This window comes from Cyanistes caeruleus, chromosome 3, assembly GCF_971803275.1.
Source record: "Cyanistes caeruleus chromosome 3, bCyaCae1.hap1.1, whole genome shotgun sequence".
Lineage (NCBI taxonomy): Eukaryota > Metazoa > Chordata > Aves > Passeriformes > Paridae > Cyanistes > Cyanistes caeruleus.
The window spans coordinates 102,939,707-102,954,727 of NC_141703.1; the positions used below are offsets into that span (position 1 = coordinate 102,939,707).

Genomic DNA, 15,021 nt, shown 5'->3' on the forward strand with positions numbered 1-15,021 from the left:
CAGGACCATTTCTGTTGCAGGCTGTTGGTGTTCAGTGACCACCTGGAGACTGGTCATTTAAAGTGGAGGTGCCACAGTCCTGCTCTCCCCCAAGCCCCAAATTCCCATGTGTGCACTTGTGCTGGCACTGGAGCTCAGGACACCAGTGGATGAGACAGTTTGAGAAGCCAGGCTGCTCAAAAATGAAGACCTTTTGTTCTCAACCAGCTGAGCTCCCTGAAGTGTTTTCCTGGTTATTTGCCTGCATGCCAGCTATCATAAAAGAAAGGGAGTGGCTGGGTGGCAGGCAGAGAAAGGAAAGGACTGAGAGTCAGCTGGGATCACTTTAAACTGGCACCATATCTAGAGCTGTGTGAATGGCAAGGTCGAACTTGTGCAGACATTTTGTCCAAAATAAATTTTGTTATTGCTTATACTGGCATCTGTGCCCGATGGGAGGAATGAGGAGAATGGGCACTTGTCCTACCAAGCTTTTTGGCACTAACTGTCCTTATCAGCATTAGTTAAACCAGCCTGGGGCAAGTCAGGCTGATATGCTGAAAATAGCAGGGACAGTCAAGAGATAGTCTACATTAAGTTCTCATCAACTCGGGCTAGTTACAGCAAAGGATTTGGGAAGGCAAAGCGCTGAGTATTTCATCATAGAGCTTAGAGTGCAGCTTTCATGTTCTGTGCCAGCCAGCAGAGCCTGGATCAGTGTCCTGAGAGAGCTTTCCAAGCTCCCCTCTGGCACAGGTCCAGTGAGGGATCACCACCCGCATCCTCACCTCAGCTTCCCCAGGGAGGGCACCCCCTGACCAGGGTTTGGTTTTTCTTTAACAACCTTGGGCTGTTTCCAGCTAAACTTTCATGCACTTAGGGCCTTTTTATAATGATAATCAAGCACAATCCATTACTGGGGAAAATAAGGAGTAAAGGAAAAATTATCCAACCATAGCTGAGATTTAATTGTCTTTAATTCGAGGTAATGTTTTTGAGAGTCAGTCTCGTTTCTAATTAAAATAACAGCTTTCCCATTTAGCACCTCAGTCAAGTGACAGTTGGACTCAGGGTAAAATTCACACCTTGATGTGCTCCTCTTTTTGGAGAGACAATTTTTAGCAAAGACGTTTTAAGAGGGCAGCAATTTACATCTTTGTCTCTCTGTCTTATTAAAGCTTAGAAAAATAATTTGCCTCGAATAATTTTCTTTCAGCAGTTACTTGGATGTTTGCATCACTTTGAAATTGAGAAAGGAGAAAGAAGGAAGAGCAGTCTCCTACCAATGGTGGTTTGAGTTAACCCAGGCTTAAAGCTTTATATTTTTGCTGTGAGAAGGAAACAAAATCCATGTAATATAAAATAGATTTGCTTTGTTTGAAGTCCATAAGAGGAGTGCATTATGTGATTCATCTTTATAGAAATATGAGTGCTGCCTTTTCTTAGTTATATATTGGAGATTTATTTGTATTCAAATTTTCATTGTCCATGAAGATGGCAGTAAAAGTGCAATGTCTGTTGGCTGGAACATTAATGCAACAGACAATATAGACCTATACTCTTGCAAACTATTTTTCTGAGTTTATATTCACCACAGTGATGGTTGAAGAACCCTTCACTTAAAATGAAAAAAGATGTGATTTCCTTATCACTTAGAAGTGATAAGAAAATGCATCATTAGCAGCTGAGCTGAAGATTTTCAGCTTGAACCCGCTACTCTTTGTCTTATCATTGTATTTTCTGTGAAAAGTCACTCTCCATCTTCCTTGTAGGCCCCTTTAGATACTGGAAGGAACTCTTTGGAGAGTACAATTGAACAGGAGGTTAATCACAAGTATGCCAGAGGCAATGGCCTTAATCCTACTCAGGTCAGTTTTAATAGTACAGAACTAGTAGTTGATGGTGGCTTGGACTGCATTATGAACTTCCAGGTTATTCTGGAACTGTTATTGTGCAAGGCGTTTATAAATGGTCCTTTAGTACTCACCAGTCTCTTTGGTGTCTGTGTCCTACCACTTAAGACATTTCCTGAACAGCTACTCAGCTGCCACTGCCCTGATAGGCAGCAAAGTTTCTCCTGGTTGGCACTGCTGACATTGCCTAGTCACTAGCAAGCTACTCAAAGCCCTTTACTGGGATGAAATTCCAGAACCCCTGAGGCAAGATTCTCTGTAATCTGTGGAAACTACCCTTTCTTACAAAACCTGGTGCAAGCTTGTGAAGAGAGCCCAAGAACAGGCAGGAAGGTGCCATTTCAGGTCTGTCAGATCTTCTATGGAGTCAGTAGCTGAGATGCCTTCACTCCTTGTCTCACACTTCACCTCTCACTCTTGTGTGAGACATTCTGTGCTCAGCTGGAAGCTTTCTGACATGTTTCTTGCATAGGTGTCTAGCATTCCCCTTTCCTGGGAAAGCCTAGATGGATAGCTCAGGGCTGTAAAATCTGCTTGTCACAGGAGCTTAGGTGTTTTAGGGTAACTGCAACAGTTCTTAAAGCCAAGCTCCTTAAAGGTAGCTCAGAGTTAACTAATGTTGTTTCCAACAAGATAGTTAAATAACACTAAGAATCTGTGTTTTGGGGCCATAGTTACAGAGATTCTGACAGTACTTCCACTGAGTACCTGTTGATGCTTCATATGAGGTTGTTGCAGAATGATAATTTTTTCCAATTTGATTGAAGCTTTGTGCTGGTCAGTCTTCTGAAGTATCAGCTTCGCCTGTCATGAAAATCAGATCTTTTCTTAAGAATGAAAAAAAATATCAGAACCTGTTTGCAGCTGATAGCCTGGTAAGAAGACCTGCAGAAATCACAAAAATGACCCAAATAAAAATACTCTTAACTTGAAAGAAATTAAGAGGATTTTTTTGCTTGTTTGTTTTAATTCAGCCTAAATATTTGGGGGTATATGGAGAAGGATTTTACTCATAAGTTTTTGGTTGGCTGTACTACATAATTTTACTAGCCCATTCTGAGTAGTTCTGAGAAGTAGTGGGTGCTACTTCTTCCTCCATATCCTGTTCCCTGGGTACTGGTCATGTACCCTCAGAGCAGGTCTCCTTTACTGCTGCACTGGCAAACGTGACAGAAACCACCCTTTGCCCTTCATTGCTTTCCTCATTGCAGCCACACCCTGCTGGCTACTGCAGACACAGGGAACCCACACGGCTTCTGTTCAGGGTAATGTTTCTGGTTGTCAGAGTTGGATGTTCTAAAGGAGCCTTCCCCCAAGGAGGCAAAAGCGGAACAACTTTCAGTGTAGAACTTCACTCGTTTCTGGAGGGAGTGTATGATGTGGCTGCTTGAGACAGTAGTGGGTGTTGCTCATTGACTCAAAGAGAAGCCCTCCCCTCTCATACGTGCAGGTGTCCTCTGTGGAGATTTATTTTTCCTGTCCAGTGCATTTAAACAGTGTCCTGTTGAAAGGGTGAGTTCTAGTTTGTTTCAGGTTGACTTGGATGCATTTTTAGTTGCTGGATCTTTTAGCATCACGTCATTGTGAAAATCTCACTTGGTTTTTGGGTTTGTTTTTTTTTTTGATTGGCTGGTTGGTTTTTGTGGTTTGTTTCAGGTTTTTAGGTAGGCTTATGTAATTTCCCCTCCTACTGTATAAACAGGTTGGGTTGGTTTCAATAGTGCTTTGTAATTACATTAGCCCAGGAAAAAAATGCTGACAGTGTACAGAATACATACTTTTATGGCTAACAACCTTTGTGAAGTCTTGCGTAACTGTTTACAATAAAACCTGTTTAGAATGGCTCTCCAGAGAGCCCGTGGCAAATGTTTGCCCAGGTGAAGTAGCACCTAGCTGGAAGTCTAGCACTGTTAACCTAATGGCAAACTAGAACAATGTCACTGCTTATTGTGTGTGGCACTTATTTCAGAATTCTGGTGTATCTGGGGACATTCTGTGAGTAGTCTTCAAACAAAAAACAAAACTGCTTTTCAAATTGTGTACTTCAGATTTTTTTCTGAAAACATTTTCCTCTTTTTTTCCCATGCTTTCAGCTTATTGCCTCTTGTTAAGTCAGAATTCAGTGATGAATGTCATCCTGAATTATATTTTAATGTTTCATCAATTAGTGAAATGCTCCAGAAGGATGAGCAAAATGTATTCGGAGTTCAAAGCTCAATGGCCTGACATGGAGAGGAGAATGGAGAGGCAGGACAGCTTTGCTGTCTGTTGAAATCTCTGGACAATTTGCTTCTTCTGAATAACTGTATGATTAAATATTTGCTTGTCTGAAAGGGACAGTATGAAAAACTAAAATCAATAGCTTATAGTTGCCAAAACACTTTGTTTTACCCCCATCATACAGGAAACAATGAAGTGCAAAAAAAGTTATAGCAGCTTGTAAGGTCCATTTCATAGGACAATTTAATGCACTTTATGACCTCTCCCTTGAAGTTCAGATATCTGTTTACAGTACAGGGTAGCAAAGGCTGATGCTGTGTCTGCAGGGACAGGAAAAACAGCAGTCTTGGCCCTTCCCTTCCCCTGAGCTCTCACTACTCCCTTCTACTCCTCTTCTTGGCAGTGTTCTGTGCCTTGCAGCCACTGGGGAGATGGGATTGGGCAAATCCCACAGTTCAGCAAGAGAAAAAGAATCATCAGGATAGATGAGGGTTGAGACCTCTCTTAGGCAGGTGAGCAAACATTTGTATCATCAGTTTCGACGATAGCTGTTGATATTCCACCTAAGCAATAGTTCACCTAAGCACAGGCTGCAGGAGAAATCCTGGCACCTCTGGAATGAAGGGCTGAGCTCCCACAGGCTTCAGATAGGTCAGAGGGTCCCCTTGCAAGGTTTGGCTTCCTGCCATCCCCCAGGCAGCAACTTGTGGTGGCTCAGGAAGCTGTGACACAGCCCCAAAGAAAGGTCAGGCAGGCAGTGTGGTTGTGATTATTTTATCAAGTGAAGTGAACATCATCATTCCCCTGTGCTGGGCACTGGTGAGGTCACACCTCAATCCTGTGCTCACTTTTGGGCCTCTCACTGCAAGAAGGACATTGAGGGGCTGGAGCATGTCCTGAGCAGGGAACAGAGCTGGGGAAGGGTCTGGAACACAAGTCTGATGAGGAGCAGCTGAGGGAGCTGGGGGGGCTCAGCCTGGAGAAAAGGAGGCCCAGGGGAGGCCCTATCACTCTACAACTCTCTTACAGGAGGTGCTCCAGGTGAGGATCAGCCTCTTCTCCCAGGTAAAACAAGAGACAGGACAAGAGGAACTGGCCTCAAGTTGTAGCAGGGGAGGTTTAGATTGAGCATTAGGAGAAATTTCTTCACAAAGCACTGGAACAAACTACCTAGGGAAGTGGTGGAGTCACCACCCCTGAAACTACCAAAAAAATATAGTTATGACCCTTGAGCATACTCGATGGTTTAGTGGTGGTGGTACTAGGTTAGCAGCTGGACTTGATCTTAGAGGTCTTTCCCAACCTTGAAAATTCTATTATTTTAGCTAAACCTGTTATTAAAAGGATGTCAAAATTATGAACACTATTGTCTGCTTGTGCTTGAAGTCTAAAAGGTTACAGTTATGAATCATGGCTCTGTTTCATCCAGTACATATGCATAACAAAATATTGATCTATGTCTTAAGTAACATCTACTCTGTTCTCCAAAACAAGTATTTCCTTTTAGCACTTCCAAAGGCGTGCAGTTAATCTGCCATCATGAACCCAACTAAGATAAAAGTAAACTATTCAAGATAAATTGTCTTGGTGGAGATACAGCATTTTCATTTTACCACAAAATAACATTACTCCAATGATAATTGACCTGGCATTGCAACCTCATAGCAGGTCAGACAAAATTAATTTTAAGTGTGACTTTATTTCATGATAGGCTCTCCTTAAGGGTGTAGCCTCCTAGTATATTTATTGTCTGTCATTTAAGATGGTACTGTTCTGAATGCCTTACTTGTCTCTCTTTTGGAGGTTACTACTCCAGTAGCAGAAAAAGCAGAACAGGAAGCATACCCACAGCTCAGCTTCACTAGTTTACACCTTGAAATCTGCAATATCAAAGTGCTCTCATCTTCAGAGTGAACAGAAATGACCAAAAAAGGGAAGGAGAACAGCCCTTCTTTTTATTCCTACTTTTTCTGTGTGTTGTAACTTTGGGTGGCTGAAGACTGAGGCAGGGGTATCTTAGTGGTGAGCAGGGCAGGGTGCTATGAACTATCCCCTTTTTTTGTAAGCAAATGTTTATAATTTGCTTTTGCTGGCCTGAAGCTCAGTATATTATTTATATTATCCTTTAGCAGCACAGACAAATCAAAACTAAACCAAAGCATTTATAAGTCTTGACCAGAAGTATAGGTACCCTGCTTTTCCCTGCAAATGGAGAATACCATTTTTAGGGAAAAAAAACCCCAAACAAAACAAACAACCAAAGGTATGGCACAGATTTGTCATTTAGACAATGCATGCAATGAATTAAACAGTGTCCAGTAAGGGAAAATACTAAGTGCCTCTAAGGCAGGTATGAAGCAGATGGAAGGAGATGATTATGATAAGAGTAATAACACATAACTGCCTATTTACTAGCAAATGGACATGTTTTCTGGAAGAGACAGCCTTTAAGCAAGGATGTAGAAAAAATTAACTTAGTTGTCTTACCTTTTCTGGGGGGACTAGTGGTAGGTATCCTTTGATGATGCTTTGATAACCAAATAATGTCCTTTGATAATCAAGGGAGCATAAAAGGTGTTATGTGCAATAAAAGATGATGCCATCTGAAAGGGCAGAAACCAAGAAGGTGAACAAATTGAAAGGATGGAAGAAAATACAGATAAAGTCTTGTCCAATGCAGAAGCAAAGCAAGTAGTATTTATGACATGCTGAGAAAAGGAAGTAATGGAAAGACACAAGAGGAAATGTGATCAAATTGATGAAGCTGGAAGTAAGAGGTGTTAATTCATTAATTTAGGGAGTAAAATTTTATCTGCTGAACTGGGGAAAAAATTATGCCAGCAGCTTATCAACAAGATTTTCCTGTAACATAAGAAGCAAACACTTCACAATTTAAAACCTTACCATGAAGGTCCACAACAAGTCTTAAAAATAAAATAAATAAATATAATAAAATTAATAAAACCAGCTGCCTTTCTCTTTAGGTGTAAGTCTCTCAGAGCAGTTTAGAAATGGCTAGTGTCTCTTCAGGTGGTCAAAACGACCCTGGTACTTTGATGGACTTACCTTTTGCATCATGGATTTAAAGAGAAGACCACAAAATCTTCCCCTCACCAATTCAAATTCAGGTATCTCTGTCCCTGTCTGCTGCTTTTTGCTCACATACAGATTGGAACTGGGTGGCTTAATTTGACTAATACAGTATTTATGTACATCCCAAGCACAGCAGTTCCTCTCACAAACCTTCAATTCCTCCTCTGACACCAGGAGCTCTCTGTTGCTGCCACAGGGAGTGTTGTTACTTTTATGAAAAAGAAAGACTTTTTTTTCTTAGAATCTAGTTCAATACTTATTCCAGAAGTACTTCAAACCTGCCTGCACTGGCATAAATATAACCCTTTTTTTTCTATTTTTTTTTCCCCAATTTTTTCTTCAAGATCACAGGTAAGATACACATGTACTAAAAAAATAAATCAAAGAAAAACTCTCACATGCTATTTTTTCTTGCCAGAGAGGGGAAAAGGTTGAGCCAGATGCTGACTCTTGTTTCCACTGCTTGTCTCTTTTATTTGTAAATGGTTATAAAACTAGCAAATAATTAATGCTGAGTAGAACACAGCACAAAACTATCAAACTTTAATGCTGAGCAGAACACAGTTTATAAACATCAAAGGCTGGTCAGGCTGGAAACACAGACTAGGAGATTATGACACTTGCTTTATGTGCTTTAGAAATGCACTATGACCCTGTGAAACTTCCTGGATGGAGAAAGCTGCCCGTGTGGCTGCTGTGTCACCAGCTGAGAAAAGCCCTGAGAGGGGGCAGGCTGGAGAACCAGAGCAAAGCTTGTCCTGAGATTTCCAACATCCCCAGTGGTGGTTTTCCCACCCATTCTCCCTCTCTGGCCAGTGTAACTGCAGGTGTAGAATTCAGGAAGATACTTTAGAAGAGGAGGACTTTGCTGTTTGGAGGTGTGACAAGGGAAGACGCAGTTCAGTGATGCTGGACAAACACCTCGGTCCCCCTGGCCTTACTCTATACCACATCTCCCTCCTCTTTAGCTCAGGTCTTCTCAGGGAATTCTGTTCCCATACAACCCCTCAAAAACCTGCTGGCACCACCAGGGGGACAGTGGTGGACATTTGGAGTGGCAATCAGCCGGAGGGAAGGGGGCAGATGGAACGAGGAGGTTCTTCAGGCTCAGCTGGTCAATGTCTCATGTTCTCCTGCTGCACTGGGGAGGAATACACTGGATTGGGCATGGGAGAACTAGAGAGAGCATGGGAGGAAACACAACCTGGGAGATGGGTTTATCCCTCTTAAACAGTGTCAGTTACATATTTTAGTAGATGTGGAGGTCAGGTACCCAGTTAGAATCTCTTGTACTTGGAAATGCTGACCGCAGGCAGTACAAATGAAGAGTATATTAATAGGAGCAAATAAAGCCAGATAAATAATGTTTGACACTTCCTCACATCCTCTGCTCAGCTCACTCTGTGCATTTCCTCATACAGAGTGCTTATTGTTAGGGATACACGGGGAACAATCACAGCACCAAATGCTCCAGGTAAAATATAGTGATAAAGGCAAACTGTTAGATAATCTGAGTGCATTTTAAGCACTAATAAATTCATAAGCATTGGTGAAGACATAATCTTTTAACCAAGTGAGGCAAATAAACAAATACAAGAGCTAGATTTGTAGTTACCCTCTGGGAAGAAATAAGAAACAACCAAATTAATAAAATAACCAAATAACCCTTTGAGTTAAAGAGCCTGCAGGGACCATTAAAATTCAAGCCAACACAGATGCCAGCTTCAGTTTTGAAAGACACTAGGAGGGATGCTTAGAAATGCAAACTTTTTTTTTTTTTTAAATATACATTATAATATTCAGAATAATTCATTTAAAAAGCTAATTTTCTGAAAGTCTTCAGGTTCTTAATTGTGTCTCTAAAGAAAGTGAGGCTGTTTAAGTGAAAATTAAAAGGCAAAAAGAGAGAAAAAGAAGATAATGAAAATGCAGACTTTAAAAATGTAAAAGAAGCCCATCCTTCCAAGAAAACAAAACAACAAATAGCTAACACAAATGTTAGCATGTAGAACAAAGAGATTCTCTGATATATGAATCAAAATGTGCTTCTGTTTATTTTAGAAATGTAACTTTCAAAACAGAAGCATGGTCTAATGGTTTGGGGTTTTTTGTTGTTTTTATCACTCCTGACATGGGCAAAGGGATTTTTTTAAATTAAAAATGTCTTTGGTTTTTTTACATTAAGAATTGACTATCTACAAAAAAAGGACTCCTTCAGATTTTCAAACGTATGTCAGGAGTTCACAGCAAGTACTGTTTTAAAGTCCTTTTCCTTCTAAGAATTAGTCAACATTTTTGTCACTTTATAGTGACACCTTAATTATACTATCTTGTGCCAGTGTAATTGCATTCAGACAAAGCTACAGTGATGCAAATGGTCTTCCACCCCCTCGAGTGCCTTCAAAAAAGACAATTATAGACAAGATTAAAGGCAGGGAAAAAGCAGCATTTAGAAGAAAATATATGTATAAAAATGCAGGCTTTAGCTATATGCCATAAAAGATACGTAAATAAATAAATACATATAAAAATCCAGAATGCTTTTATGATTCTCAAATGATTCAAGCAGCATTTCCAGCATGAGCTACTTCTGTCATAAACTAAAGGTGAAAGTTACAGCTGTCTTCCAGAGTACATATCTTTGATATATACCAAAAAAAAAGGTTTTGTGATTTTTCAGAGACGTAGAGAAGGCCTTTTTTTAGCTGAAGTCAGAAAGTAGTATCAAACATGAAGTAAATCAAAAGTTAAAAAAAAAAAAAAGAGTGCAAGGCAGCAACAGTAAAAGAAAAATAATATAATGGATGGAATAAAGCATGCAAAAAACATAAGAAAAAGCTGAAATTTCTATTTATTTTTTTTTTTTTCTTTTTCTCTTTTGTTTCTCTTCTTTTCTGAACGGGATTATTTTTTTTTGAGTATTCAATTTATTTTACTAGGCAAAATCAAACACAAAGAGAGCGCAGGGCACTCAGGAATGTAACACTTTCACACTTAAATCTGATACCACCAAGCTGGGTGAAGCCTCCGTAAAGCACTTTGGTCAAAGGAGGACTGATTAGCAAAATGAACTCTGAATCACATTTCATTGTGCAGGGTTCAGGGGGAAAAAAAAAGAGAGAGACAGGGAGAAAGAAGGAAAACCCACCACAAAGGCTGGTAACTAACAGCTTTGTGGAGAAGAACAGAATGAAGATAAAATATCCACATTTAATTAAGCAAGTATCCACATTTTTCCACGATGTTTGGTTTGTTTTTTTTTTCCAAATACACAAAACCTTCTCGTTGAGAGCTCAGTGTGCAGTGGCTACACGGGGGTCAATATACAGAGAGCTGGCCAGACAAAAAACTTCACCAGCTTGCCAAAGCACTCTCATCCTCTAGGAAAACAAGTGGAACAGCCTGAAACCAAAGGACTTGAGGCAAATCCTTTCCCCCCACCCCCTTCCTGCCCCTGCACACCCAGACACAGCCTGGGGCTAGCAATTCAACCATTGAAAAGGTGCAACCATGGAATAACAATGCCGCTATCTGCCTCTGCTGCTGCTAATGAGACGTGAGCCTTTCTGGGAACTCTGATGTCCCATGGGGTGAACAATGATATTTCCACCTCGGCGATTCATTAACAAGCTGCCCGATCTCAAAGAAAATGACGGTCTCTGCTGCGATTTTATAAATCTACATGGGCTAAAAATAATCTGCTAAAAACCGGATTCCCCCAGCACATGTCTCAGCAAAGCGGAGCGGAATAAGGGGAAACATGAGAGGTAACCCGGCACCTCATCAGCATCCCTCAGCTCACTGTCCTCCTCCGGACCCCGAGCCAAAGGAGGTCAGCGGCGTGGCTGCAGGGTTAAGGATACAGCCTTGGGCAAGGAAACACGCCAGTACCTGCTGCGCATTGTTTTCCACGTATTTCCATGTATTAACGGGGATCACCGAGCTTTCCGACTCAAGGTTTGTCTCTAGGAGCAGCTACATTGGCTCTCCCGCTCAGGTACCCGTTCCCGACCCAGCTAAAATCAGCATCACCACAAGAGCGGCTGCTCCTATCAGACCCTTCCACGCAGCTGAGCCGCTCGCAAATAACAGGAACTCCAGGCATTTGCTCTTTACAGCATCATTTACACCCGATAACAGGAACAGAGCCAGGGCTGGGCTGTTTTCCTGTCTTTTCCCGCCCCTCCCTTTTTTTTTTTTTCTTTTTTTTTTCCCCCATTCTTTCTGGCGGTACTGCCCAGAATATCAGGAGCAAGAATCAAAATGTGAAAAAGAGAGATCGGCGATCAAAAAAATACAGGAAGAAAACACAAGAAGAAAGAGACAGAGGACGAGGTGCCATAAAGAACTAAATTGTAAAATTTTTCCGCTTCGTTCCTATTGGGTGGAGTGTTTCTCTAGAAAGGTTTAGTATATTGCCGACATCCTGTAGATATTTCACCCGTCTCCCATTGGATAACTGCTGCACTGAAACATAATCCTCTCTCAAAAAAATAATTGTGAAATAGTCTTTGAGAGGAATGATGGATTTGTCTTTACAAACAAGCTGTGGGTCTGCTGGTAAATAAAATTAGCACTGAGAGATAAAAGAAACAATGGGAAGGGTTCCACTGATTGACAAATGGAAAAACAAAAAAAAAAGGTTATATTTGCCTTTATAAACAAACTGTAGGTTTGCTGATAAGTGAAACTGGACATTGAAAGATGAATGAAACAATGGGGAAAACCCATAAATTCCATAATAATTAAAAATTAAGAGGGATGGTTTTACATTAGAGGGGAATCTTAGGTACCAGGTGTTCTGGGAAGTCTGTACCTCTCAAGTACCTCAGCCAGTGGGGAAAGAGAGAGGGACATGCGACCGGGAAATTAGGATAAAAAGGATAAAAGGATAAAAATTTGCATCCTACAAAAATTTGAGAGACCCCAGGGGAATGCCCCATGGCCTCTCCTTTTATTCCAATATAGTAAAACGACTCCTCTGTCTCTTTTTGGACACAAACCTCTGGTGTTTTTGGATTAGTTTTCCTTACACTCTTGTTGGTTAGATTCATATTTCACAGTGCTATAGACAATATAAATTAATCCATTTAGGTTATGTATGATAATATAAATGCTGAAAGCAACCCAGGCTGGGTGTGTATGCCTTGATTTCATTTGCCTGCCTCATCATAGGTTGCTGCTTATTCGCTGCCTTGGTCTGGGTGGAGTCCTGTGAGAACTGGTTCTTTCACAAACTTCAGTTTTACTGCCTGTGAAATGTGTGTAACTCATTATCATACATACACATTTACTTTCTAAATATACCTCTGTGCCCTGTGTTATTCACGCTAACCTGGGAAGAACTTCCTTGGTTTGTCAGACTGGTAATGTGATCCTTCTGTCTAATGGCTATTTCTCATGTTCACAAACTTTCCCAGACAACCTTTATGAGTCAGAACCAGGTATGAAACACAGCTAAATGCAGTTCTGCTGAGCTACTGGTGCTAGCCCTGCCAGCCAAAGGTTCTGATTGGGACAACAAAAACACAAAGCAGATCAAGAGGAATGTGGACCTCTCTTGGGTAGTGGGGTTATTTATTAAGAGAGTGCTCCAACAGTTTTGCATAAATACATCTTATTAAGTGCAGAATCTTACAGGCTTGTTTGCTTCACATGAAAGAGTCTTTTAATGTTGGGAAAAAATGCTGGAGGAGAGATGGCTGCTGGTGGTGTTTCACAGCTCCTTGTTTGTCGTGGTTTACTGGGTCACTAGATCAACAAGAAACCTTTCTCTGTATTGTCAAAGTAACTTCAGTTACAAAAGGAGTTGCTGTGAGGTAATGAGCACTAATGTTTGGGCAGAGATTGCTGAAACGACCAATTAAACTCATCTTTGCTCAAAACCACCTGTTTTTCATGAGTTCCAGGACCTGGCTAATTCCCAATCAGCAGAAGAATAAGAATTCAGTTTATACTAGGAAAATGAACAAACTTGCTGACTGACATTTAGACCAGTGTAGCTTCTTTATGGTGTCAGAAAAGTGGGAATAAGGTACACCTGAACTTCAGGTGCAAAGGAAAGGAATTTGTCTCACTGGGTTGATAGTACAACTTGTTTTGTTCATTCAATATATTCATCAATGGGTAGTAAAGGGATTGAGCACCTCTCCTGTGAGGAAAGGCTGACAGAATTGGGATTGTTCAGCCTGGAAAAGAGAAGGTGTCAGAGTGACTTGATTGTGGCCTTCCAGTATCTGGGGGAAGCCCACAAGAAAGATGGAGAGAGACTATTTACAAGGGCTTGGAGTGACAGGGCAAGGGGCAGTGGCTTCAAACTGATAGAAAGTAGGTTTAGATCAGAGAGTAGGAAGTAATTTTTTACTGTGAGGGTGGTGAGGGTCTGAATAGAAAACCTCTTACTTGGATGTGGGAATGGAAAAATGGAAAATTCCACAGATGTTGAAGGGTTCAGTCTGCAGCCTTAAAAAGAACTTGGGTTAATGTAATGATGAAAGTACACAGACATTGGGTAGAGAAATTATAAACTTATGTCTGTATAGTTATAAGTAAGACTATGTTTTGAGTAGGTAAGAAATTATATTAAGTAAAATAGTTTTGGAGTTTGAACTGTAATGAAATGACTTATAGAGTAGGCTAAGGATCTAGAAGCTATGATAGAGTTGTGTGTATGAGTACGTGACCTGTCAGCTTAGTGGCTAACAGACAGACACAGAGCAGCAAAATTAAGTAAAAGTGATGGGTTAATAAGTGAAAACAAGTTTCATGTCAACTGTCTATTGGACTAAAATGTTATATATTGCTGTGTGAAGAAGAAACCCGTGACTACCTTGAGCTGTGGCTGACTTGTTGCTTCTCTCCAAATCTCATGCCTTGAGACTGATATCTCATCTGGCTACTTGAGCAATAAATCATCTCAAAGCAAGGTGGTCCCATCCCTCATTTTTCATCTCAACACTTGATAAAACTACTCCATGAAACTTAACTACTTGGATAATTTCAGTTAAATGCTTTTATCATTCATCTATTGAAACATAGTTTTACTTCATTCATCAAAACATCTGAGTAGTTAATGATTATATTTTCATTGTTTCAGACTTGTTTTTGGATTTGAGCAGTCTGATATTATTTTGTCATTAATTTGCTCATTATTCTAACTAGGATTCCTTAGTTACCTGTGATCACCCATACTTCCTCCTCTCATTGTGTACTGAAGTAATATTCCAGTATATGTGCCCACACTCATGCTTTTGACTTGTTTCATTTCTTGCATCAGCTCCATAATGCCTTTCCAGCAGAGTTCAGCTGTAGACCATAATTTGTTATACTACTACTTTCAGGGTCAGAAATTTAGATGAGAGTGGAGTACAAGATTCAATGCTTTGAGTGCTTGACACCAAAGTACAAACCTAGGGGAGGAGACCTGTGATGGATCTGAAACCTGACATATTGTGAAAGAGCAGGAGTGCAAATGAACCTTTTCTTTCAGCAGAGAACATTCATTCTTGGATGTAGGTATAGGTCCTGGATGTAAGTCTGGTGTGGACCCGAAGTTCTGATGTTAGTATCTTCTGGTTTGAATAGTCTCTTTTGTTTCCCATCTATTGGAAGGGCTGTTTTGGCAAGGCAGTTCCTCACAACAGCTATGTCTCTGGTTAGAGCAGTAAATATTGGTGTGGGCAGTTCATGAGAGGGAACAGGTTAAGTTAATCATGCAGCAAAATGTATAACAGTGCAGCAGTCAATGGAGGCACTTTGCATGTTCAGCTGTGCTGCTGAGAGTGCATCTCTCACCATTATTTATAGATGATGTGGA

At 40.7% G+C, this 15,021-nt stretch overlaps 1 long non-coding RNA gene across 1 annotated transcript; it reads right to left on the reverse strand.

The window, feature by feature from the left end:
- Positions 1–832: 832 nt before the first annotated feature.
- Positions 833–11,319, reverse strand: LOC111922072 (uncharacterized). The gene is made up of 3 exons (XR_002860376.2): positions 11,097–11,319; positions 6,600–6,715; positions 833–2,696 (listed from the first exon to the last, which is right to left on the reverse strand). It is a non-coding gene; the product is annotated as an uncharacterized LOC111922072 (long non-coding RNA).
- Positions 11,320–15,021: the final 3,702 nt, after the last annotated feature.